This window comes from Dermacentor silvarum, chromosome 3, assembly GCF_013339745.2.
Source record: "Dermacentor silvarum isolate Dsil-2018 chromosome 3, BIME_Dsil_1.4, whole genome shotgun sequence".
Lineage (NCBI taxonomy): Eukaryota > Metazoa > Arthropoda > Arachnida > Ixodida > Ixodidae > Dermacentor > Dermacentor silvarum.
The window spans coordinates 184,266,988-184,293,553 of NC_051156.1; the positions used below are offsets into that span (position 1 = coordinate 184,266,988).

Sequence of the window (26,566 nt, forward strand, 5' to 3'; positions counted from 1 at the left end):
AATTTCTTGAAAACTGGGGTTGGGAGCGAGTTTAGAACATGCGAAGAAACAAATTCCGCATAGGGTTGATTCCATGGACACTTCCATCGGGGAACGATCGTGTATATATATATATATATATATATATATATATATATATATATATATATATATATATATATTCTTTTTTTCGAGACTGCCACTGAGCGATGCAACGTGGCGTATCCACAGTCACCGACGGCAGGCTTGCTTAAATTACCATTGTCATCGTGGAGCTAGACGAACTCGCCAGCTCAAACGACCAAGCTTGCGTTTTTGTTATTTTGCTAGTTAGTTCACACAGCAACCAGCTTGGCGCCGACTTCAATCCCTAGGTTGTATAAATTCTTGCGGAAAGCCATTTGGCCTTTACGAGACGAGTATGTCTGGCTGAAGCCGAAGGGTGCTATAACCATCATGATATAGGAGGCGATTGACATCATTACGATGGAAAAGTCAACTTCGAAAAGTCAAGGGTTTGAAGCGTGTGTTCAAGTGAGCAGCTGCTTAGCTTCAAGACATTCAAGCGAAGATGAAGGAGATTTCACTTTTTTCCAGTGTATGCGTACGAATAAGGCTTGTTTCCCCCCTCCTTGAATTTGGTCTCTGTAATCCGTGAAATCCTTGAATTTCCCTTGTATTTTGAGTCGAATGTGCTGTACGAAACCCTGCAGGCTGCACTCATACTATATCTTGCGCAGTACGAGTACGGAGGCGATCATTGCTGCTATAGTTTATGAGACACTCACAGAGCTTGTAGAAACCCAAACAAGAGCCGCATACAATAATTATTCGGACGATACCGGGGCACTGTAGCAGTAAAGAAAGCATTGAATGAGAGGGAGCAGGGGGTGGAGTCACATCCAGACAGCGGGCACTATAGAGATTGCTAGGCGTGGTCTCTGGACGCCTCTTGTCCAACCACCGATGGCCTTGATGTAGAGCATCCGCCACAGCTGTGGGAGGCAGACTAGAGCTCCGGTCAGGTGCCTACCGGTGAAATAGGTGCAAACGCGCTTACTTGGTCCCGAAGCTGTTTCCTTAGCTTTCATACCCATATACTGAGGGGGGCATCGCACAAAGAGAGAACACAAACAAGTAGAAGGAGACGACACTATACGTATACATCTTTTGTGTTATGTCTTTGTGTGCTGCCCCACCTGAGTATTCAGTATGAACGCCATATCATCTTGCTCAACCATCGACTTTATTGTCTTCTTGGCTGTCAACGCAGACTGTCTCTAATGCTGGCCAGAATTGGAACACACCCTTAGCGGAAGGCGCGCACAAGAGCGAGCCTTGTTACCTGTAAGTTCTCCAAGGATGTCTTTCTCTCAATACTGCTGCACTGCGACAGTCAGTTGCTGGTATTGCGGGGATTTCTTTCGCTCGTCGTGCGTGACTGAACTGCCAGGCATGCATGCGGCGTGAAGGCTCAGCAGTACACCTACGCGGCGTTAGTGTGGCAAAGGACCTTCGCGTTCGGCTTCTTGGGAACCGGTCTGAGGAGCACGGCTGCGCGCAGATGCAGAGCCTGGCACGCTTCTATGACTCAGCTGCTTCTTCATTCAAGCAGAGCCAAACTATTCGACAGATCGCCAAGCGCTTGGTCGCTTACCAATAGACGACACCGGTGCGGGACAGCGATTGCCGACTGTTGCCAAACTGTTCCTTATTTTTGGAGTCGATGTGGCAACACGTTACTTTTCGCATCGCTGCTCTTATCTCAACTATAACTTTGCTTGGCAGAGAGAGAGAGAGAGAGAGGAGGAGCCTAACCAGAATTACACCCATGTTAGCTGCCCTGTTCATTTTGCTTGACAAAAACGAATGTGGTATCGAGAGGGTGGGGCCCGCGATCACAAGACCTCTTACATGTAAATGCCGTCCGGTTTTCCCGTTGCCGAGGCGATCACGTGTTTATAATGCCGATCGCTATCAGGAGTGCTGGGTTCCCAAGTAACCGTCAATGAAGGAATGCTGTTGCGCAATAGAAGTTATGTGAATACAGGCCCGGATCAGCAACATATCAGTAGTAAACGAGATGTAAAGTCAGTTGTTCAACAAGTTATAGACTATAGATCACCAACGCGTAGGGATTGTTCCGTTAGCTAGATATTGAGGAGGTTGCACTATTCCTTTTTATTCAATAAGAGTCTGAAAAATTGCTTGGTTAATCTTGTTGCGCAAAGATAGTTTCGCGGACATTTTCTCCGCCAATTGCCAGTCTAGAGAGCTTATTTTGTTCTTTGCGTGCACCGTTTTTAATCTCAGGTGTCTTAATATAGTCAACTGTATACGTGTTTATGATAAAACAACGTAGTATAGCTCACAGCTACAGCACTTGCAGAGAAGAGGGACGGACTGGACGTGACGGCGCTCGTCCTAAACACTAGCTCTTAGCTCTAGTACTCGTTTATTTCAGATCGGTGAGTGCAATACAGGGGTGTATCTCGACGCAAACCTGCACAGCTACCTTCGCGTCGCCTCCGTGTTTGGACGATACCCTCTGGAGTGGGGTTTCAAATATGCAGGCCTCCACGTGTAATGACGCTTCATTCGTGTGACCCAAATGTCAGGCACGTCCCTCTCGCGACAGCTGTCCCGAGACGGAGGCCTTTCTCGTCTCGTGTAAGTGCCTAACAATTCGATGTGGTCCAACCACTCGAGAAGCTGCTTCGACACGTTGCGAACGCTGACCGGCATTCGACCGCGTTCTGTATGTATGATCAGGGCTGGCGCAGGAGTTTCCCGGATGAACAGGCGCGCCGTCAGACTTATCCCGAACGATGAGGGCAGCATCTCTAGTGGCCTAATTTGTAGCGAGCACAGACTGCAGAGAGTAAATACGGAAGGCTTTGGAAGGAAGACGCATTAAGCGAGCAGTTTCGGAGCATTCCGACTAGAAATGTTCCGCACCACCCGCAGGAGAAAGGAAAACGCGCGTAAGCCGTGTTCGTGTTAAGTATGGCGGCGGCTGTTCATGCGTGCTTCGGCAATGATGCATTTCCTTTATCCTGAGATAAATAACAAAAAGGGGAAAGAGGAAGGGGGGGGGGGGGGGGCATACGAGAGTGCTATAAGCGAAGAAAGAAACGCTGCTCTCCACCTGCATGTAGGAGCAAGCAAGCAAGAAGTTTCTCACGGTAGCGATTGCAACCGGCAACTAATCTCTTCGCGCAATTTTCAGCGCGTTCCTTGTCACATACTCTCACGCTCTTAGCCGTACGTCGTGTAATCGAAAGTCGTTACGTAAAAATAGCGAGCACGCAGGCGATGGCGTGAATGCACGCTGATACGTATAGCTCATGCACCCGCGCACGAGGCGATTCGGCTCCTTCGCGTTCACCGAGGCATGAACGCGTTCCCGACGTTGCTTCCCATACATCGAGACGACGACTCCAGCGTAGCGCTTGCATGGCTCCCAACGCGCGATCTTCGATTGGATGATCGGCCGGATCGGAACCGGTCCCGGCCCCTAACACTGTGGTACGCATGCGCTGCTCGTCGCCACGCGCGCTCACTGGGATGCAGAGATTTATCGAAGCGCGAGAGCCGGGCGCTGCCTGCTGCTGCTGCTGTAATGACTTCTTCCTTCGTGCCAGCGCAACACCCTAGCCTGTGTGTCTTCTGACCGAGTGACCACCGGTGCGGATGACACGGTCTAGTGGTCGCCGCCGTCTGCGAGACCAATTGACCCGGTCGCTTCGCGAGGATGGTCTATTGTGCGACGGCCGTTTGTCCCCGACGCGCGGAGCGATGCGGGCGTCTCGGAAATTCCGTACAGTTCGGCTGACTTGCTCGCGAGCCGTTCTCATGCAGTCCTATGCGTGTTGTCGAAGGTAGCCAGTCCCGCGTTATGGCACACTTGCGCATAATGGTCGCTGCCTGTACAGGTGGGCGCCAAATTATTATACGAGCTCGATTTTAAAAGGCGTTTGATCCTTCTGTGCACATCTTCGAAATGCACACCCTTGAGCGAGAAAAAAAATAAATAAAAGAGAAGATAAAAAGGAGAGCGAACCATTGGTTCAGGGAAGAAAGCTGAATTTATTCGCATCTTAGATACACAGACTGAAATTGACTACTGCAATTCAAACGTTACGGCACGAACACCACAGCATACTCGTCAATAATCAGCTGTGCGTCTGAGGAATGAAGCAATCATTTTTTTTCCCTGAGGAACTGTATTTCATACATTTTTGTTTGCCGGTGTATACGGATCGCTCAAGGAAACGCCGGCTATGGCAGCAAAGCCGACATGCTCCCATGAGTTAATGTACTATATAGTCCGCCATCAGATAGCGCAAGACAGGGGTAATTGGAGATCACAGGGAGAGGCCTTCGTCCTGCAGTGGACATAAATATAGGCTGCTGCTGCTGCTGCTGATGATGATGATGATGATAGTCCGCCATTGTGAAAGTGTCGTAGCTGTATAGAACTTCAAGTTGAGGCAGCAAAACAGCGCACGAGGCATAGGCAAACAATGAGAAGACGCGGAATAGCATGGGCACGCCTTCGGCGAGTGTCTTGGAGGATGGAACTTAATATGACAACGTCAAATTAAAAAAAGCTCAGTTCAATAAGAGCACTCCCTTCTAGTCTTTCAACGAAATAAACAGTTTGAATATTATCGAAGGAAAATAAAAGTGATTGATTCGTCTACATACGTTCTTCCGCGCGGTGATCGAGCCGTGTTGATTTCGCTATGCACGTGTCTCTATCCCCAGTGTAGTGCACCGAATTAAGCCGGCGACGAGTGTATAGCGAACGGTTTCGCAGGCGATGCGCTCCGCACAATGGCGTTGCTCGACTGTTTGAAACGCCGATCAGGGACTTCCATAGAAGGTTTCTTTTTGTGTTCGAGATGACCGCCTCTTTGAAACGGCGATTCGGAGCCGCTTTTGAATGAGCCCGGAGAACACCTAATGGCACGGAGATAAGCGTCGGGCTGCCGTTTGAAGCTGGTGCGTATTTGAGTGAGTGTCTGATGTATATGATTGATATAGGTTGCGCACCTATTGGAGAACGCTTTGTCTTGCCGCTTAATTTGCTAGTTCGTTTCCTTTAGCCGCCTGTATGGCGACGGACCGTTATGTGCACGCGCTGCGATCGAGTATAGGCGTGCTGTTAAAAAACAACGGAACAAAAAAAATAGTTGCTTTGTCAATTTGTCGAATGCGTTTTAAATGCATACGACCTCCTGCCTTTTGCTCCTTTATGTTAAGGAGAACACGGTAAGTCAGCTTTCAGCGTTGATGCGCGACGCCCGATGACCACTCACCAATGAGTGGGCTAACGAGCATGGTCCTCAATTGTAAAGGATCCATACCCTCCGTGATGATGCAGTGTCTGTGGCGTTCCGCATGCTGCTCAGTACAAGGTTCAGGGATCGAATCCCTTCCTCGTGCACTGCATTATACCCTAGCAATGGGATGCAAAGGCCATCGTCCGTTGTTTATGTGATTGCTAAAGGACCTCAGGTGGTCAAACATTACACGTAATCCCGAACTACAGCGTCTCTGTAGTACTATACACATGCAGACGTTAAACCAGTATACGGCGCCGTCAGTGATTATTAACGTTTATAAGTTGTCTATGCGTCAATTTATACATAACCTGGTGGTGGCTCGATCTCGATTTAGGGAAAGTAAGCTTTTATTCGAACGCAGCAGAGATGATATTTTCTCTTAGAATACGTTTTTTTTTTTCAGCCCTGTGTCTCTCGACAATGCGTAGCGGCCCATTAAAAATACACAAGGCAAAATGGCGAAATACTAGACTGGTACGCATGTATATAAAGCATACCTGATTATAGCTCATGTAGGCTGGGTGACTATTTGTCACCGCCTCGTTTCAACGGGTATGCCAATAATTCATCATCGTCATTACATGCTTCTACATTGCGGTTTCTTTTGTTTCTACACTGTTAATATATTTTCTTAGACCTTTAGTCAAGCATAAACTCCCACTATGTCATGGTTATTCGCGTTTTTACATACTTCCACCTAACACAAGTTCGTTATGTAGTTTGCGTTTCACAGCTGACTCATAAAATACTGCGTCTGCAATATGACAAAGCCCGTTGCTTCCTGGCTTGTGCGCTAACGGCATGTCGAACCTCTTCTCAACACCTGATTCGAGGTGTCCGCTCGCTTGTTTGTTTGTTTGGGGGAGACTTTGGCAAACAAAGAGAATAAAGTGTAACTAAAAGTCGGTCACACTAACGAACTGCTCGCAGAAAGTTCAAGTAATTAAGCGCGCTGTGCCTCGCATCAAACACATGTAGCAACGCAGCTAATGACAGTTCGTGAAAGCATAGTCAATGCAAAACATAGTCAATGTCAGTTCACACGTTGCCTCAAAACGTGGTTCATAATACACCCATGGGGCGAAGTGGCCACACAGTGTGAATGAAGAAAATACCTGAACTTTATAAACTGGGGCGCTTATACCTTCTTTCTCTCTCTATTTCTCTCTTTGTTCTTTTATAGTGAAGCAGCTCATGACCATCAAGGCGTCACACATCGCCTCTTGTCTTTAGCAGAGAGGCCTTTCGCGCTTCTGTCCTTTTCGTGCCGTGAGCATCAGCAAGGAAAAGAAAAAGAAAAAACGGGTCAAAAGTGGCGTAACACTTAGGAAACAAACAAAGCGCGACAAACGGATAGTAGCGCTCAGAAAATGGCCTCAGCACACACACCCTCGATGGCCTCCACCCCTAAAAACGCGGACATCCGGCTTCCAGCGGCGGGCGCCAGTTGCCACGATGGTCAAGCTGAGAGGAGGAGAACAGAGAGAGAGAGATACGGGCGTGTGCCGCACGGTTTCTGTGTTTCAAAAGACCACAGGGAGGCGCCGAGGACAAGCCCAAAGGAAGCGCGTTACGGCAGGGAGCGGAGGTACCGTAATGTGTCGGGCATAATACGAAACCGAATATTTGACACGAGATGTGGTTTTCGTCCCGCCAATAATGACAATGAAAAATATATATTCCGATGTAGCTAGACTGACATCACTTGGATTATAGTCGAACATTGGACTTGAAGAGTGTTTGAACCCCAAAAATATTTGGTGCTCAAACATGGTTGGAGACGTGAATTTGGCGTGCCATAATCGGGGCGCATGCGTCTTGTAAGGGGCCATATACTCAGGGAGAAAAGCCTTGAGTGTACCCAAAACAGTGGGAGCTGGCCTCTCCGGGACCACGATAATAACGACACGACTGCGACAGTTAACGACGACGTAGTAGACGGCGCGAGACTGCTCGAACGCCGCGGAGCGTGGAATTAATGCTCGTCGGGGACTCACATAGAGCCTTGTTTTCTTACTTCTGCGAGTAAGGAAAGATGGTGATGAACACGATAACACCTGCGACGGACGACAGGAAAATTGGTTGACGTACCCTCAGTACTCCTCACTACGTCTGCTGGAAGATTTTTTTTCTTTTCATTTTAAGACCTCACCTCATTTCCTCATCCGCCAACACAGGCGTCGCTTAACAACAACAACAACAACAACAACAACAACAACAACAACAACAACAACAACAACAACAACAACAACAACAACAACAACAACAACAACAACAACAACAACAACAACAACATAATAATAATAATAATAATAATAATAATAATAATAATAATAATAATAATAATAATAATAATGACGACACCCGCAGTGGTTGCTTGGTGGCTATGGTGTTGGGCTGCTAAACACGAGGTCCCGGGATTAAATCCTGGCCACGGCGGCCTGCATTTCGATGGGGGCGAAATGCGAAAAACACCCACGTACTTAGATTTAGGTGCACGTTAAAGAACCCCAGGTGGCCCACTATACGACGCGCCTCATAATAAGATCGGAAAATCCCATAATTTAATTTTTAATTTAATAGTAATGACGACGATGACAACTCGCTTCTTTTTTCCTGGTTGTTCTGTACTTGCGAGTTAGCCGGCCATAAAGAGGCCATAAACCTTTCCGCGTTTCATAACTTGATAAAAAACCGAATACCGGTCATACTGCTGCTACGGCAACAACGACAACAACGAAGCGTATTTTACGCGGGATTCTACGGTATATGGTTCGAGTAAGGCAATGGTGTGTGCCGCACGGTTTTCGCGTTTCAAAGGGTGCCGCGGGCGGTGCAGTAGCAAACTATACAAAAAGGAGTGCGCCATATACTACTTCTCGTCGTCCACTGCGCAGTCGCACGCGAGCGAACCGCGCACGCTGTCGGAGGATGTCCACTCCCACCACTTTGTTTTCGTGGCCCCGTTGGCTTCTGCGTGGCCATTCGCTACGTGTACACTATACGCGCGACCATGGCGTATATATATATATATGCACGGGGTTTCAGGAAGCGCCTGGCGGCCGCTGACAATTGCGTGACACACACACACACGCACGGACGGAGGCGACGGTGTTCCCGTTGCCTACCGACGCTGCGGACGCTGCGGACGCATGGGCTCCACGTATGTCCGCAGTACGCAGTGGGTTGCGGTGTAGTGGCGGGCCAGGCTGGCGACAAAGCGCGACTTCCGAAGCTCGCGCGAAGCCGCCGAAGAAAAGCGGGCGGTGACGCGATGGGATGCGCTCTCTCCCTTTGTGAGCGCTTTGCTCCTAAACGGCAATGTGTCATTGTTCTCTTTTGTCATTGTTCAGCCTTCAGTCTCCTCCGCTTCTGTCCGTATCTTTACTTTTATTAATTGCAGCGGTAGCTCCTCGGGAGATACTGTACTGCATTTTCTGCGCTACTGTGGGTGTAATACTGAAGCGACCTGCCTTCAGTTAAAAGAAAATTACAAGCAAAGTATAAGAAAGACATTGTCTATCGTCGCGCACACATTGGATTCGAACCCGAGTGCAGAAGTTCGTAGAGGGAAATGTTCTTAGCTACGCTATGTACATTCTTTTCGTTACCGTCTTTTTATGCGTGGTATCTATTGTAGCTTCTGTAACATTGCACGCGAGAACTACGCATGCACCAGCCCAATACACCAGGCTTGTGTGTTTGCTTGTCGGTCTGTCTGTCTATCTGTTTGTTTGTCTTATAAAAATTTCAGTAGTAGTGCGACATATTCGCAGAAATGCCGATGTACTGTGCGCACACCAGTGCCCGCGGAATACGCCGCATTTTCGTTTCCTTCGTCGTTGTCCGCCATCATTCACGATAGTCAACATCGTCATCATCATCGTCTTATTGATGCGAAAACCTTAGATGGCTCAGAAAATCCCTTGTCCGGCGTTATGGCACCATTTTGCCTGGTGCCACCAACAAAGGTCGTTGGTTCGAGTGCCTTAATTATCTCACTCGAACCCACCATCTTTGGTGTTACCTAAGGCAAAGTTAATTAAGGCACAGTTAATTACGTTGCAGTTAATTAAGGCACTGGAACCCACGACCTTTGGTGGGAGAAAGCAAGTAATGGGAAGTAACAACGCATTCGAATGAGAATGTCAAGTAATTCAATGAATGTCTCGTGAGCGCTCAGGCTTTCGCCTTCATCCTGTTTAGCGTACGCTAAAGTGACTGTCGACTTTGCTCACTCGTCGTCTCCATCTTCATCGTCATCTGACGTTCCTCCTCCTCCTTTTCATCGTCATCATCACATTCTTCTCTCTCCCTCTCTCGTGTTCCACTTTGTCCTCGTGCCCCCCACCCGCATAGACGTGCCTTCTTCGTATGCTCGTACGCGCTCGCAACCGCGGTGGCTTGACCGATAGCTGCGTCAAGCTGCGTTCCAGCTGCGTCTTGCCGCCGCGCGAGGGCAGACGCATAAACATCGTGGAGCCTGAAACAAAGGTCAAGAGCCGGCGTCGCGTTTAGGATTCCTGCTGAGTTTGTACGACACGACACCGTATATGCGACGGGAGAAGGACACGGCGCGTTCGTATACACAGATAACTTGCGGAAGGACTTACTTACACCGTGCGATTTGGTGCCTATAGCTACACGCTACAAGCTCTAACGCAAGTATTGATTGCTCATTCGTTTTCAAATATGTTAACGTTTAGCGCAGGAACTATATGTAGTTCGTACATCGGGACGGGCTTCACGCATCCTACCGTTTTTTGCAGTGACGTCTATTATACTCTTTTGCTCGAAACCGGTCGCTCGAGCGCGCTGTTGCGGCCGTTTAATTTTGTAATTATGAACGCAGAATTGGTGAAGGAACTAGATATATATCATTCTTGTGTTCTGAGCTTATCAACATCAGGAGCAAACTGGTCCATTGTATACGGCTGTCACCAAGGAGTGGTTGCTGCGTAATATGCGAAGCATAGCTCGGCTTCTCACATTTGAAACGTCCATGCGTACTGTGAAGGCTCGACTTTCAACCTTCGCTTTCAATCAACTTTAGAAAAAAAAAAAAAAGCCAGTCCTGTTTTAGAGGATGACGTTTCGGAAGTGTCGATTCCGGCGTTGCGATGAGAGTCGAGTTTTCGATGGAGAACCATAATAAGTATTCTCGATATTATGCGTGCACTCAACAAACAAAATGACAGTAAAGCGCGGTATAGGGATTTTCCGGTACACGTAACAGTTTCTTGTTCATAGTGGCGGCCAGGAAAGAAAAAAAAAGAAAGGAACTCCCTAGTGGGACTTATCGGATAATGCGTAAGCATTATTTACAGTCGCTCATCTTGCACTCATGCAACGATTGATTGATTGAGTGGCCGAGTTACCCACACCGCGGCTCACTGTGTCGAGGATGACGCAGTGTGCTGCAAGTATGGAAATGGTCTGTTGCAATTATCTAATTGGCGAGCCCAATTAGTCGGAACAACCGACTAATTAGCCGATAACCGTAGGTCTTAATATTGTATCTTGCAGCGGGTTTTTTGTTCATCTTTTTCTCTTTATCTCCTTTCTCGGGTTTTTTTTTTTGAACAGCTTGGCTAACGTTAGCTGGGACGCATGGCATGATTTGGCCGGCGCCCTTTGAGGGAAAGGCGGCACAGGACAACGAGAATGAATAGCAAATGCCAGAGCTATGAAAGAGCGACGCTCCCTTTAATATCTCATGTGCCAAAGTTTTAAGGTCAAGAAGGGCACAGCCTTACAGGTCCGCTGTGATGTACTGCGTCCGCTTGTCGAAAGAAAGGTATACTATCTATCGCAAGTTCAAAGATAAAATAAAGGATGTAATTGTCGCGATTGTGCAAACACACCGCGAATAATTTGTTCCGCGAACTAGTCGCGAACTAGCTGTGTCCGTGGCCCCAAACGAGGGAATCTATAAAACAACCGAATTATTCCGATACTTCAGAGTGCATATATATATATTGCCACGTAGACGGATGACAAATGGTCAGCCTTGGGTTTTCCTGGTCGCACAGGTCGGGCGACGACGTGTGGTCCACTTCCTCTACTATACTTCGTCGTCTATGCCCGGACCTTTAAAACAAACACCAGGTTGCAATATATAGTTATAACACACGAAATGTCGAGCTCAGGAATAGTAATCCTCTCTCTCTCTCTCTCCTCTCTCATTCTTTTTCTCAATGTCAGCGACCTTGCACGTCTTCAACGTTCTCACGGTAAGACAGCGGCATGTTCTTCCGCAGAGTCTCCCTCTTTTTGCCTCACCAAGGCATCTCTCTCTCTCTCACCGTGGGTGCGCTGTATATACGCGACGCAAAGTTCGCGTGACCACGTTATGTCCGGCATGCTGCGCGACCCAAGCGCGCGCGCACAAGCCAACCGTGGCCGCCTGGTTCGCTCATTTCCGCGTATAAAAGATAAGCGAGGGAAGTAAAACGTGAGAGCGGCGCGCGTAGTGCACAACCACCACGCATCCATGCAGCTCGGCGCGGTCGGCGCGCGACCCTCGACGAACGAGCTAGGCCAGCTATAAGCTCGTGGCGCTGCGAGTCGACCGACGCCACGGCATCTGCCTGAATGCCTAAGGCCATAGACTTTCGAAACAAAAATACTGTATAGAGGGAACTCTCGCACTGCGATAGTTCATCTATATACCATGAGGAAGAAATGAGGGAAAACAAGAGGTGAAAACCAGAGAGGTTAACCATGCAGATTAGAACGATACATTCGTCTAATCTTGGTACTTGTAGTTTCAGACGTGCCTTGTGTGATTATTTATTGCACTTTTATCTTCTTAAATTGAAAAAAAAAGGTGTGTTTTTCTAAACGCATGACGGTAATGAGTATCTTCACTTCGCACGCGCACGATATTTGCGACTTGTTGCATTTGTAACGCGATATTTTGGTGAAAATGGTCGATCTGGAAAAGCCGTTTCGAAGCCATGGTAAGACGAAGTTTAGGCAAATCAGTCCATCATTTCCATACTGGCTGAACTGGCATATTCGCAGCTCCCGTATCGACACTATAGCGGCAGATTTCCCTGCCACTCTATATATAAACCAGTGGCTATAGCGTAGCGCTGCTGAGTTCGCGAGGTCGATGGTTCGATTCCCGGTCGCGGCGGCCGCGTTTCCGACGGGGGAGAAACGCAAAACATCACGACTACCAACGTCGATGACCATGAGCAACCGTCGTGCATATGGAAGCTGCACTACGCTGCACACGCTAGCACAACGCGAAAGACGAAGCACGTAACTGACACACTAATACAACGCGCAAGACAAAGCACGTAACTGAATCGTCACCGAGTCAAATCAGCGCGTACAGCGCGTCGTAATTGCAGCCTCCGCGATCAACTTCAGAAACATTTTCAGACCTAATTGCGGAGGCCGCGCTCCGCTGTGCTGAGTACGGTGAACGCCACTACCAACGCCACCTAGGTGGCGTTGGTAGTGCTTCTTGATGCCAGCGTCCCTTCGAATGCTGGCATCGAGGCGTCGTAGAGCTGAGACCACCGAAGCGTTCACTGTCGGTGCGCGTTAGTGTCATAATGCAGTACTTCTCTTTTCTGCTCGTAGGCGGCGGCACCGCCCCGAGCAAGAGCGCGGGTACACGGAGGAGAGTTAGATATATAAGGCGCGTCTGTGTAGCTCTGCAAAAAAAAAAAAAAAGACGCTCGTGATACTTCGATTTAGGTGCGCGTTAAAGAACCCCTATAGGTGGTCAAAATCAATCCGCAGTCGTCATCCCCACTACGGCGTGCCCCATAATCAGATCGTGGTTTCGGCTCGTAAAAACACCACAATGTAATGATGTTTAGTTCTAGTAGTTCCGTGTCCTACGAGACACTGGCGCGATCTCGAAGGTCACGCGCTGACCGACGCCGCGTCCTCCCCATGTGTGCTTTTGCGCCGGCCGGCGCTCTCCCAGCGTGGCATTCACCGTTTCGGCGTGCTCGGGCGCGCTGCATGGCCTGACACTAAGCACGCGCTCTCCGCTATGAATAATGCGTATACTGTATATACGTACGTACGTCGTCGTCCCGTCACAAAAGAACGCGACCCGTCGAGCGCGCAGCTGCGCGAAGGCACGCTTCTACTAGAACGGAAGCGCAGGCCTGCCTGTTGCTGAGCGCATGCACGTGCCTGTCATTTGCATGCGTGCACACTATAGGCGCATAGTTTATTCGCCTTCTATATCGCTAGTGTCCCTGCATATGGCTAGCCTATATACGCTTGGGTGCGGGGGAGGCAATACGCAAGAGCCTGTAGTCTCGAAAGAAGTGCGGGAGATGAAGTTCTACAAAAGAAGTTTGTATAGGAGGGAATTGACAAGCATTAGGCAGCAAATGACGAGGCCTGTGCCAGGCGTCCTCCGCTAAGGTTCGCCGAATATATGCTGTTACTCACGAGAACGCGAATAACACTCACGACAATCGATCGATCAATCAATCGATCGATCGACCAAATCTTCTTTTTTTCTCTGGCACTGAAGTAAACGTCGCTGCTTCAGCGCGTATCGACGAGTGAAATGTCACATGTGATGTCGTTACTATACTATCTGCGTCGAAAACTTGTTTCTCGCGTCAACCGTCGGCAAGTCGTCGGCGAAGAATCGACGCAGGCCGCCTCCCGCGGTTAAAAAGGCGCGCGAAACAAATTAATTATATTAAAGAATTAAGACTGGGATCAGCGCTTGTGACGACGGCGTATACAATGAAGATTGTGTGGCGACCGTGTCAAGTGCGATCAGTTCTCGACGTCGAAGTCGGGTTGTCGCGAGATATGACGAATATGAATTCCTGTAGGAGCCATGCAGAAATCGTGAGCCGTTATTGTTTCACTGGGATCGAGAGGTGTATATAACACTTGCGGCACGTGTGCACATGTGCTCTTTCGTCGTGTCTCGGCAAGCTCTGTCACTGACCGGCGCGGCGTTTGCGTCTTGGAAGGACGCGTAAGCGACGGCCGCTCGGCGCTGTATAGGTTACAGTCGCGGCAGAAACACTCGCTTCGATTGCTTCTGGTGTGCCTTGAGGATTCATGAGCCGCGGAAAACGCGTTGCGAACGCCTATCAGTGCCTATAAGTATCTCTTTCCCTAGTGAATCCTACAATTTTCGGTGTTCAGCCTGAAGATATCATTGAGCAGACGCTGAAGACGTTGTTCATGGTGCGTATACGGCTCAATTCAGCGAGTTGCGCGGGAATCCGTAAGGATCACTTCACGTAAGGAAAATATGTTATCCACCTGAAAGAGACAAGTTTTGCTTGCGAAAAATCAACGCGAGATGCCGCGCATGAGTAATTGCCAAAGTGGCTGTCGATGGGTCTGACTGTGAGGCATAAAGGTCATGCAGATGGGCACGTTTAAGACCTCGTCTTTAAAATCGTATGCTCTTTTTTTTTTCCTACCCACCTATAATTTACGTTTCAAGGACTCTGGTTAGAACAATTTTAGTAACACGCTTTTAGTCGTGATGAGGAACAGCTTGGTTTCACGCAGAGTAACTATCTCACCGAACGGCTTTGTTAAAAAGCGCGCAGCGTGTTAAGAAACAAATAAGGATTCAGGTTCGGGAAGAGAGCGGGAGGTGATAAGGAAAGCTACTTTGCTTAATTAAGATCTCTTGCTTATACTGGCAGTGTGGAATAGGGCTGTTTACTAGCCTGGGACCAAATCTAATCTATTGATATACGGAAGCGCTTATTATTGCCGCGGATTGGGGCGACCCATCTTTCGATTTCTTGTCATCACTTGCAAAGGGAGTGGTGTCCCTTATCCGCTCGCAAACTCCTAGATACACGTCTTGGAGACGTATTTTGTAGAAAGGAGTCTACTGGAATGTTTGCGCAGTGTTTGCGTTTATCCACCAGGAAAGTCACGACTTTATTCGTATGCAACTTGTATTACAGAATTGATACGTATCGAGCGCCAAAAGGGCATATAACGTAAATGACAGCACACAGGACATGGCGGACATCCAATTGTCGCGTTCAATTGGAATACGCACCACTTTATTCTCTAATTGGACACGTTACCTACCCTTGCCTCCTGAGGTCTTATATATATATATATATATATATATATATATATATATATATATATATATATATATATATATATATATATATCACTCGAGAAAAGAAGAGGAAGAACGAGTCAGTAAGACGGGCAACTATTTACAGGTTGTATTTACAACAGCGGTTGCAGCGCTGACCGGTTAGGTTCACAGCGCGAGCCCAGCTCGTTCTTCCTCTTCTTTTCTCGAGTGATGGCGCCCGCGCGCCTCGGCCAAACAATCAAATACCACACGCGTGTAGCAATATATATATATATATATATATATATATATATATATATATATATATATATGAGGACAAGGAATGAGAAGGAAATTCACAGAGCAATAAACTGGGTTAGAGTGCTTATGGCAGGCATCGCCAAATCCTGACTGCGAGCTTACCACTGTCGTTGAAAAGAAAAGTGTACAATAATTGCATTCTACCGGTGCTAACATATGGGGCAGAAACTTGGAGGTTAACAAAGAAGCTAGAGAACAAGTTAAGGGCCGCACAAAGAGTGATGGAACGAAACATGTTAGGACTAACGTTAAGAGACAGGAAGAGAGCGGTGTGGATCAGAGAACAAACGGGGATAGCCGATATTCTAGTTGACATTAAGAGGGAAAAATGCAGCTGGGCCGGCCATGTAATGCGTAGGATGGATAACCGGTAGGCCATTAGAGTTACAGAATGAATAGCGAGAGAAGGGAAGCGCAGTCGAGGATGGCAGAAAACTAGGTGGGTTGATGTGGTTAGGAAATTGGCAGGCGCAAGTTGGAATCAGCTAGCGCAGGACAGAGGTAATTGGAGATCGCAGGGAGAAGCCTTCGTCCTGCGCAATGGACATAAAATATAGGCTGATTATATATATATATATAAGACCCTCAGGATGGTATACGCAAAGAAAACTTCGCTTTAACTACTATAGTAGTTGGGTAACCCGGATTCAGTCAAATGTTGGCAAAGTGAAGCATTCATTTCGTCATATAATTAATGACAGCAGCAGCGTATTACCTATGTGCTTCTACGCGCGCACAGCTGAATATTGCATGCCGCATTACACCAGCATCTAGATTTAAGAGCACCTCAGTGAATCCAAGTTGGTCAAAGTTATTCGAAGCCAGCACGGCGTGCCTCCTTTACCCCAGTGCAGTTTTGGGAAACTGTTTGAAACGTATGCTTGTGTATCCAATCAAAACTTGGAACACTCGCTTGAACGTTGTCGACGATGAGATTTACTCTGTAAGGCTTAACATCCCCTGTAAATCACTCACTCACTCTCCTGTGTGTGCGTCAGGCACGTTACGCTTATTAATGTCTACTGGGATTAACGACTCGCGTTGAGCTTCGTCGCCACGGGAAATGGTTAAGGATATTGCCCAAACGGAAAGTCCCTTCTTCACATATACAACCGCGAATCTATTCCGCTCACGTTCGACTCACTGCGCGAATGTCCGGCATTCACTTTCGCTCGCCGGGCAGTTAAGACGAATCACCGCGTCGAATCGGCGGACGCGGGCGTCCGGTAATGACTCCCAGCGCGACGACGATTCTTGCCTTCACCGCCTCCGCCGAAACGCGCTCTCGGCGTCGGCGGCATCTTTGTCTCCTATCGCCATCTGTACTTCCCACGGACGAGCGAGGCTCTTAATTTTGCTTGCAGCGTCGGCGATGGCTTTGGTCTTTTGTTTCTTTCTTTTCCTTTCTACGTACGAGTCGTCGTCGTCTACGTAGCGTCGTTCTCAGACGCGAGACGAAGGGGTCCTCGACCTAGACCTTGTTGGCGCACCACCGAGAACGACTCCCACAGACCGCATCGCGTCGAGAGCGTTGGATGCTTTCGATAGCTTGCATAGCGCGGGCTAGTTATTTACACTCTCCGCGAATGCTGGTCAATAAGCGTTGCCGGGACTTCAGCTGAGGCCGCTCCCTCGAGATTGAGGATCGTTGACGCGTAGGTATGCGTGTGGGCTGCTGTAGGGGCAGCGTGTGCGCACGTTTGAATGTGCGAAGCGTCTTGTCTGGTGAAACCAAGAGCAGCGTTGTTGTCGTTCGGAGGAAATGGACGTGTCATTATTTACATTTGGCCTGTTCTTTGCGCCCGTTCCAAGCAACCACTTTGGAAGCCTTTCACCGTATCTGGGTTCGGACTTCCAACTGCGCGTTCACTAAGGTTTGTATAGCGTTTGGTGTGAGCTAGACTCCAAGCATTGCCGAACCTTCTAGAAAAGACAGTGCACGATCATGGAAGAAAGAGAGAGAGAGAGATCAAGTGAGCAGATGATAGGCGTGAAGGTCAACCAGACGAGTATCCGGTTTGCTACCCTACACAGGGGCCCTGTAAGGGCAAGGGGGAATAGAAAGAGGGAGAGAGCGAACACTGCGTGCACGCGGAAGCATGCGCAGGACTATAAATAGTCACTCAGGCAGGTCAGCATGTTGCCAATAATGGCTTCCGAGTCTATAGGACTCGGGATCATTCATCGCCATCTTAAAGAATGCGAGTTATCATTCTTTATACCAGCCTTAAAGATGGTATAGGAATGGTGCACCCAAACTAAGAGCTGAATTATGTATATACCTATAACTGTAGACATTCCACTTGTCCCGAGAGTGTCTTACTTTCGCATTCTAAGCGTCTTCGATACACGCTCCAATATCTGGCGTCTAATAAGTCCATCATGTGTCTTTTATCTCGTTACCTTTCCTTTTTAGCGAATAACTATAATTTTCCTAACGTTATCGCATATTATGAGGGCAAACCTAATTTCAGCACATCACAGCTCACCACTCCGCGCCTCTCTGTATTCCTACTCCTCCGGCCTTCTTAAAACTTGACGCGTCGTTCGCGATACACAAAATGGAACGATTTACTTATACCTTTAAGGGCTTTCCAGTTATATACCGTGTATACTATATAGGATGTGTCAGCTAACTTTAGCCTCGGTGCTTAAAGAAGATATATATTAAATACGGTGCAAGATGCGATTATAAGACAGATGGTGTTCGGTAGTCGTACCTATGACGACCTAGCACCGTAGGTCTTATACTCATATCTTGCACTGCGTTTTTTCACTATACTTTTTTTCTTCTTTAAACAGCTTCGGTAGCGCGTAAGCTTGGGCACGTATATACACCGTCCTTCACGTATACAACAGATTCCGCGCGCCGACCATTCGTTCCTTAAACCGAACCCTGCGTGGCCTTCGCAGTTCCAATTGCTTCATGGCTAATAGCCAAAGTAGAAAGCAAATTGTCTCTGCCTCTTTTTCAGCCACACCGCGCAAAAAGGTGCGGCATAGAAAGAATCTCAGACACACACACGGCGCGCGGCACATTCGTTTTTCTCGCCCGGACAGCAGCAGCAGCAGCAGCAGCAACCGCTAATGCTGCCGTGGCCGCTCGAGCTTTCGTGGTCCCAGCAATAACTGCGCGGATGCCGTTTTCTTCGTTTGCTTTGCCGCTAGCGCGCGCGCGTGCTAAGAGGTCGCTTTCATCTCGCTGAGAGACGATCGGAGCCAAGGTTGACCGGCTACTTACGGCAGCGCGGGAGCCTTCGCTGTGGAACGCTTTGTCCTGTCTTATCACACCGGTTTGGTGCAGCGTTTGGAAAGCTGAGAGCGCCAGGGGTGCGTATTAGCGCGCCGTTAGTGCGGTTTTAAGCGCAACGCTGTGCGCAAAGTAGTCGCACTGTTCGTTAAAGGTCACGTCCATCGCGTGCGCGCGTCGTCGTCGTGGTTATAAGAACGCGTGGAATTCGAGAAACAAAAATCGCTGGCGAGAGGCCCCCGAGTTATAAAGAAGGATGAGCGCGCGTTGCAAAGAAAGATCGCTCGTAGTATAGCGTGCATATCGAAGATGATTAAGTTGTTATCAAGAGGCTGCGGCTTGGCCAGAATACATGCGCACGGTTCTTAGCGACGCCTCGATGCTTGTAGTCGCTGTGTGTAGGCACGATACATCTCCGCGGGGAGTGCCTGCTGTAATTAAATTCTTGGCCGCATCGGTGTGTTCGTAACGGCATGATTTGCGCGCGTGATTGCACTGAAGTTTGTTAAGGGTGTCGTGTTGTTGTTGTTGTTGTTGTTGCGCTAATGTTAGCGGAAAACATGCAACTAGACGGGATACCTAAACGTGAGAGGTTCACAGGAAGATGGAGGCTTGAAGTGTTTAACCGTCGTAAAACAGGGAGTGTCGCTGTCGCTGCCTCCAGAGACGTTCCTTGTTCCACCGCTGTTAATCACTAGACGGGAGATCTGTCTCTTGATGAAGCGGTCATTTCCAACGAGAGAATGAGAGGGAGAAAGAGGACGAGTTTTTTTGCGCAGGAAGTAGAGGAGATGTGCCGGCGAATTTTCCCCCTACTTACTGTACCCTGCCAGCGGATATTGATTGACGGAAGAAAGGCAAGGAAATCAAACGAAATAATAATAATAATAAAAGGAGGAGGAGGAGGTAGGGGAGGAGGAGGAGGAGAGAAAGTGAGAAGGTAGGGATGTTATCCAGAAATGCGTAGGGTTGGCTACCCTACTCTGGGGGACGGGAAAGAGGAAATAGAAAGATGAGATAGAGAGAGGAAATAATAATGATAAGAAGAAAAGAACATTAAAGACGGGCTCGTAAAAGTGGTAGAGGTGCATCGCAACCACATATATATAGTTCATTTCTAGAGAGAGAGGAGAAGAAACATTTATTAAGTCGGACAGAGACTATAACATTTATCAGCACCAGCCGCATTTTGACGTGCTGAAACTCGCTGTGAAACCCGTCTCTCAACGTTTTATCTTGCACTCTGATGTCTTGAGGTCTGGCCTGTCAGTATGAAAAGTTTTGCACACTGCTGCTGAAAACTTATGGAGCTTAGGGAGGCAACTTGACGCGGACCACTATATATTGGACGTACTCTTCGAAAGCAGAGAGGCGCGCGACAAGTACAGAAAGATAAACGCAGAGCGCCAAGCGTGTGGGCGCGTGAGGAGTGCTGCTTGCTAAACCTGTCTGTGTTCATTCTTCCTTAATGTTTTTTTTTTTTTGTGCACGAGGTAATTACGGTTAGCGTAAGGCCAGAAAACTTCGTTACGTTTCCTTGTTGTTTCGAGAATCAGTCGCCAATGAGAATTATTTTTGGCATACCGTAGAGTGCGTGGTAGACTTTCTGTTCGGTATCTAACGTTAGCATATAGGAAGGACGTAGAAAACCTACGAAGAAATATTTCTCCCGGACATAAGACCTATTCTTGGGAAGTGCAAAGAGGAAGGTACACGTTTTAACAACGGGCTTCCGTTTTGTCTGGAATTGTTTGCACTGATTACCCTTTTGTTTTTTACACTCAATTCGGACCCTATATTCACAGGAAAGACATAAAACGAGAATCTTGCTCTGATCAATTTTTGTTTTCTTGAACACGAAACGTGTTGTAGAAAAGTATTGCCGTGGAATTGTGGCGGAAATTTTAAGTAAGCCTTTTTGTAATTAAGTACTCTCCCTCCTTGCTGTTTTGCCTATTTTTAACGTTCCTTGGTCAGTCGAATACAGAGGAAATAAAGGTAAATAAAAGCGCGATATATGAAGTTACGGCATTGGGTGTGCTCGAAAGCTTGTCGGCTACTTTATGTGCTCTGTATGGCAGGATATGTTTTTGTTCTTATTGGGCGTACGTTAGAAGGATGGGAAACCGTTAATTCGTTTATTTAAAAATACGTCTTCAGACCTATACAGAAAAGGGCACACAAGATACAGAGGACTTCAAATAAGGAAAAAGAAACGGCAATCAGGAAAAAAAAAAAAAAGAATGTGGTTAAAAAGTTTCGCTGTCTTTAACCTGGACGAAAGCTCAGTGGAAAGATCGTTGTTACCTATATATGATTTCATAGGAGACATGCTAGCTCTGGTAAGGGTTAAATTACGGCCACGACGGCCGCATTTCGATGGGGGCGAAACGCGAAAACACCCGTGTATACTTAGATTTAGGTGCACGGTAAAGAACCCCAGGTGGTCCAAATTATTCCGGAGTCCCCCACTACGGCGTGCCTTGTAATCAGATCGTGGTTTTGGCACGTAAAACTCCCTAATTATTATTAAGGGATAAGTTACATAGGGCATGGTCAAGTTGGTTAAGTTTAGGTGGTTAACTTTAGGTTCTGTTAAAGTGCCTTCGCCTTACGAATCTCTGCGTATCAAAACTCTTCTGTCGGTGGGCTTTGAGGCTGCGAAATTGTTCTCCCAATGTGTAACAAAAAAGGTATTAATTACCCGCGGCTCTCGAAGCAACGATAAGTTTCCCTCCGCCGAGTTGTCTTTTAGCCCCGTGACTTTTTCTCTTGGATTCCGCTAGTACATGCCTCTGAGTTCAGGACCAACACGTACACTATACACACACACACACACGAGCAGGCGTCAACCGACAGCTTTCTTGGCGCTGCGGCCAACTGTGCCGAGACGAGAGTACGGGGCCAAGAGGAAGGGGAAAACCGACACTCGGACAAGTAGCTAGCCTTGCATTCCGTCCGGCCAAGCCGACGCGGTCTCCGTTTTTCCCAGCGACGACGAAGACGGCGCGCCGTAGGTCCGTTGCGAAATCAGCTGCGTGCACTCTTTGTGCGTTTGTGCGTGCACTTCGTGCGACTGTCTCTCCGCTAGCGGGTGCGTCGCTGCCGTTGTCGCCGGGTTGAGTGCCCCTCGCCCAACGTCCTCCATTTCTGAATGGCTGGGTCGCCCCCTTTCCGCCTATAATGTTATGCGTATGCGGGGACCCCCGCGTCGCTCCAGTGCGCGATGTTTTGATTTAGCCGCTGGCTAATTACAAAACGCCGCGATAACCTTTTTTGCGCCTTCATTGCACGGGGGCTGGAACTCAGCTTATATTGCGGTTAACATTGCAGTGCCGGTTGAAAGTGGCCTTAACTGTATAGTTGTCCGGCTGGTTTCTCACGGTATGCAAGGTGCCCATGAGTCGCAGCTCGCGCTGTTTGCAACAACGTCTGTTTGTCAGATCGCGAGAAGGTGCCATTCTAGTAGGGTTAACTAGCATGCTTAGTACTTGATGCCCTGTGACTTCTAACACATATATCTACAGGGTGTTTCATTTTAGCTGCACCAATTTTTTAGAAATTGCCTGTGGCAGATAGCACAATTATAATCCTCGATCTGAACTACTCGATGAGGCGGCCATTACTTCCACGAGAAATCAAAACGCATAATTGAATAATTAACATAATTACGCTAATTAACCTTTTAATTCATTATTTTACGGCACATATTTCACTCTACGAATTATAGCCGCTGAGTTCGCGAGGCGTATCCATTTGGAACGAATTCTCAGGACTGAACCAGTTTCGGGATATTAATTTTCAAATTGTCCGACGAAATGCATGGGCGTTCTAGTTAAATTTTTGAGTAAATCGTTGTTTTATGCATTGAAGCACAAAGTTAACTGGAACGCCCATGCATTTCGTCGGACACTTTGAAAATTAATATCTCGAAACTGATGTGATATGTAAACATAATGTGCCAAGTTGAAATAGAAACAGGATAGAATTCTGCAATGTTCCGTTGAAATCTGACGCTTAGTTTTGTGCGTATCGAAGTAAAAAGAACATTGAGATATAATGCTGGAATGATTACTGCTCTTTGCGGGTTTTATTCATACGTTCTCTCAATAACTGCATTAGTGGATATGCAATAAATTAAAAGTAAGACACCCATGAAGTTGCGCAGCTGTAATTTTCGTTTTCTCATTTAGTTCGCACGCAGGTGCTGTCGACAGCCAAAGTATCGGGCGATAAAACACTATAGGTGCCATTTCGCCTCAGTGAGGATGCAAAGAGGCAATGCTTGAAACGAGCCACGATTACGAATAACACGGTGATTACTCGATATCTACCGTGCCGCAGGATTTCTTGCATACGAATTCCTGGGCTCGAAAACCACCGAAAGCGCGGCGGGTTCGCTTGATCAGCGTGTTCTCTCGTCTCGTCGCATCTTAGGCCTGAAGACTATATAACACCTGCCGAGTGTATACTCGACATGTCCATACGTCACAGCACGTTCACGCATCAACCAATGCGAAGCAGCAGAATTTCTCATCAGCATTCTCTCTCCGGACAACTTTAAATCCGACTGGACTCGAGACCATTCTCTGAGTCAGATACTTGGACCGTGGCCACATCCGTCACTGGCACAAAAAGCGATTCGTGCACTAGTAGCAGTACTTGAAGTGCACCGGTTTGAGAGACTGCTTATAGTGCTCCTGTGCATCCTTCCACGTGTACTCGGGGCTCACTCTTTTCCTCTTTCTATTCCCCCTTTCCCTTATTCCCAGTGCAGGGTAGCAAACCGGACGCTCGTCCGGTTTACTTTCCTGCCTGTCCTCTCCTTGATTTCTTCTTCTTCTCTCTTCGTCTCCACGGGGCAGCTATCGCTTGCCTTTGACAATCATCCTACAGTGGTTTCTACTCTTTCTTAAAGCGAAACTCTCTTTGAGAACAAATTTGAAATGAAATGGGCAAATTTATAGCATTTGATTAACCGCTTCACTTTATCTTCGCTTCAAGTAGATTCCAAGATGTACAGTATATCTGCATAATTCTTTAGAGGCTTAGAAGGTTCGTGCAGTTGCCCTGTGTCGGTACTGACGCTATTTCTCCCCATCACTGCTGTGCCAATCAGCAGCGCCGTCAACAACTCCCTCGCTCGCCCGCAGCGCCGTAAATGGGACAACCTCCGCCTGCAGGAGCAAGAGCCGGAAATCGTGTGCCTGATGTCTGTTGTCGTTTATGACGGGGGCTCGCTTCAGCGGAACCGGCGTTGATTGCCAAACCTTCTTAGGACCCGCGAGCTTGCGTCGCCGATTGCCAGCGTCGCGGCTTACGACGTATGTAGGTCGCTGGCCTCTCTTCTCGCCAGAGAGAGGTTTTGGATGCGGAAAGTGTATAAACTGCATTGCGCACCCGCCTGAAGCTTTTACGGGACGAGGATCGAGCGCTTCGTGGGGTAACGGTCGTTGTGAAAGTCCCCGGTCTAAGGAAGATAGATCGTGACCTCGGCACCGCTGCTCGAGGAATTTGTAAAATTCTTCCTTTATAATTGCGTTCATTTAGGGTTGTCAGTAATCACGCCGAGAAACGTAGCGCAGCTAAGTGGGTGTCAGAACAGCCTGCTGTCACTCAACAAATAAAAGGCGTCACCGTCAGGTCACGTGAACGCTTACCGAAGCTCATGAAAACAGTGAAGTTTTGAAAGAAGGAACAGGGTATGGTGGTACCCGGTCACTACAGATTGTGCAAAAAGAATTGCCCCTTATCGCTCGCGCGTTACAGTTCGTCAGGAGCGTTCTTAGGAGCACCGCGGTATAATCGTCTGCGTATAAAAGCGTCGATGAGACAGCGAAGATGGACGCGACTTGCGAAGAATGCGCGACGACGTAAATCAAACGAAATACAGAACGCCCAGTCGTCACTGGTCGGGTCGTTGCCTTCCCCGGTATTTGACCGACGGTATTCAAGCCTTATGCTGCAATCAACATTGCGATAGTCATCGCTTCATTGCTTCGGTCTTAGGGCGAAACTGCGATAATTTTGTTCAGCCAGAACGAACCTCAGTGAAGTTCAACGACGTTAACACTCGATGACTGTTTGGGCTGATATGTAAGAAGGGTATGCGTGTGTCATCTTCATTGGCGATTCAATATCACCATCCACCGCCGTCGCCCCACCACCGCCACTACTACTACTACTACTACTACTACTACTACTACTACTACTACTACTACTACTACTACTACTACAACCAAGTGTCAGCCGCATTGCAATTCGTTGAGTGAGCAAAAACTTCAATGGGTGCGCGTGGCGACATTGATATTTCAGGCCCTGACGCAGGAATATCTTCGCTCAAAAACTTAAGACGGTGGTATGGGCTGTGGGCTTTCTCGCGCGAAATAAAGCGACGGTGAATCACGGCCGTTCGGTTATTAGTGCGCACGAATAATTCGGCTATTAAAGAAAATGTAAGCGAACGAACAAACCTTAGGAAGGAACAAGGTTGCATAATCACGTGACCGCGAGCTCCCGGTCTGCCCTTTCTGTTCACGCTCGAGGCAGATAAACAACGCGCACCCAGTCACGACTGTGCTCCACTTTCGGCCGTCATTTACACATGGTCGTAGCCGCGAGCGACGGTAGCGTACGTGGACTACATGCAGCCAGCGTATACGTACGCGTCTGTGTATACGTGCACGCGATAATCTCGCTGAGCAAATGTAGTAAACCTGTGCTACTTACACGCGCCAGCGCCGAGAGAGACCCGACCGGTACCGCCCGAGGGCCGTGAGGCAAGTCGCGTGCAGCGCCTTTAGATCATGAAGCCGTTGTCTAGAAAGCCCGAGAGTCTTTGCAAACGAGGTGCCGTACAGGTGGTGTAGCTCTGCATGAAAGAGATTTGGATAGCAATTTTCAAGGTGTTTCAGCGAACGCTTTCAAAAATTCGTTAGTTGCCTGTGGCAGATAGCACAATTCTAGTCCATGAGCCGGTCTACTCCAAGAAGCGGACATTACGTGCACAAAAATAAAAAAAATAAAATTGAAATGCATAATCGACTAATTAACACAAATTTACTAATTAAGTTTTTAACGAATTACCTTATGGCACATATTGCAGTCTGCAAATTCTTGCGGATGAGACTGCAAGGCATATCCACTTAGAAAGAATTGTGTGGATGGCACCATTTACGAGATATGCGCCGTCAAACTGTGGTTCCACTTACTTTCTTAACAAAACGTCGTTTTATGTATTTAAGCACAAAATCAACTGGAACGCCAATGCATTTCTCCGCAGAGTTCGAGAATTAATATCTCGAAACTGGTGTCATCCTGAGAAATCGTTCCAAGTGGATCCGCTTTGCGAACACCACGGCTAGAATTTGTAAATTGCAATGTGGGCCATAATGTAATTAGTTAGACACTTAATTAGCGAGTTTTTGTTAATTTGTCGATTATGCTTTTCAATTTTTTGTGCAAGTAAGGTCCGCCTCTTCGAATATACTCGCTCGTGGACTAGAATTGTGCTATCTGCCACAGGCAACCTTTAAAAAGTTTTGAAATTGTTCGCTGAAACACGCGCTATAGTTCGCACAGGTGAACTTTTTCTTGTAAAGTGAA

General features: G+C 47.8%; 1 protein-coding gene across 2 annotated transcripts in view; it reads left to right on the plus strand.

The window, feature by feature from the left end:
* The window catches only part of LOC119446229 (death-associated protein kinase 1-like), a 140,710-nt gene that overhangs the window by 31,137 nt on the left and 83,007 nt on the right, over positions 1 to 26,566 (plus strand). Inside the window, exon 1 of one of the 2 annotated variants that reach the window (XM_049664015.1) lies at positions 9,884 to 9,995. The exons of the other annotated variant lie outside the window; for it this stretch is intronic. The gene's annotated coding sequence lies outside the window, so the exon portion shown is untranslated. Of the gene's footprint in view, positions 1 to 9,883; positions 9,996 to 26,566 lie in introns of those variants that run through there. 2 annotated transcript variants of the gene reach the window in all.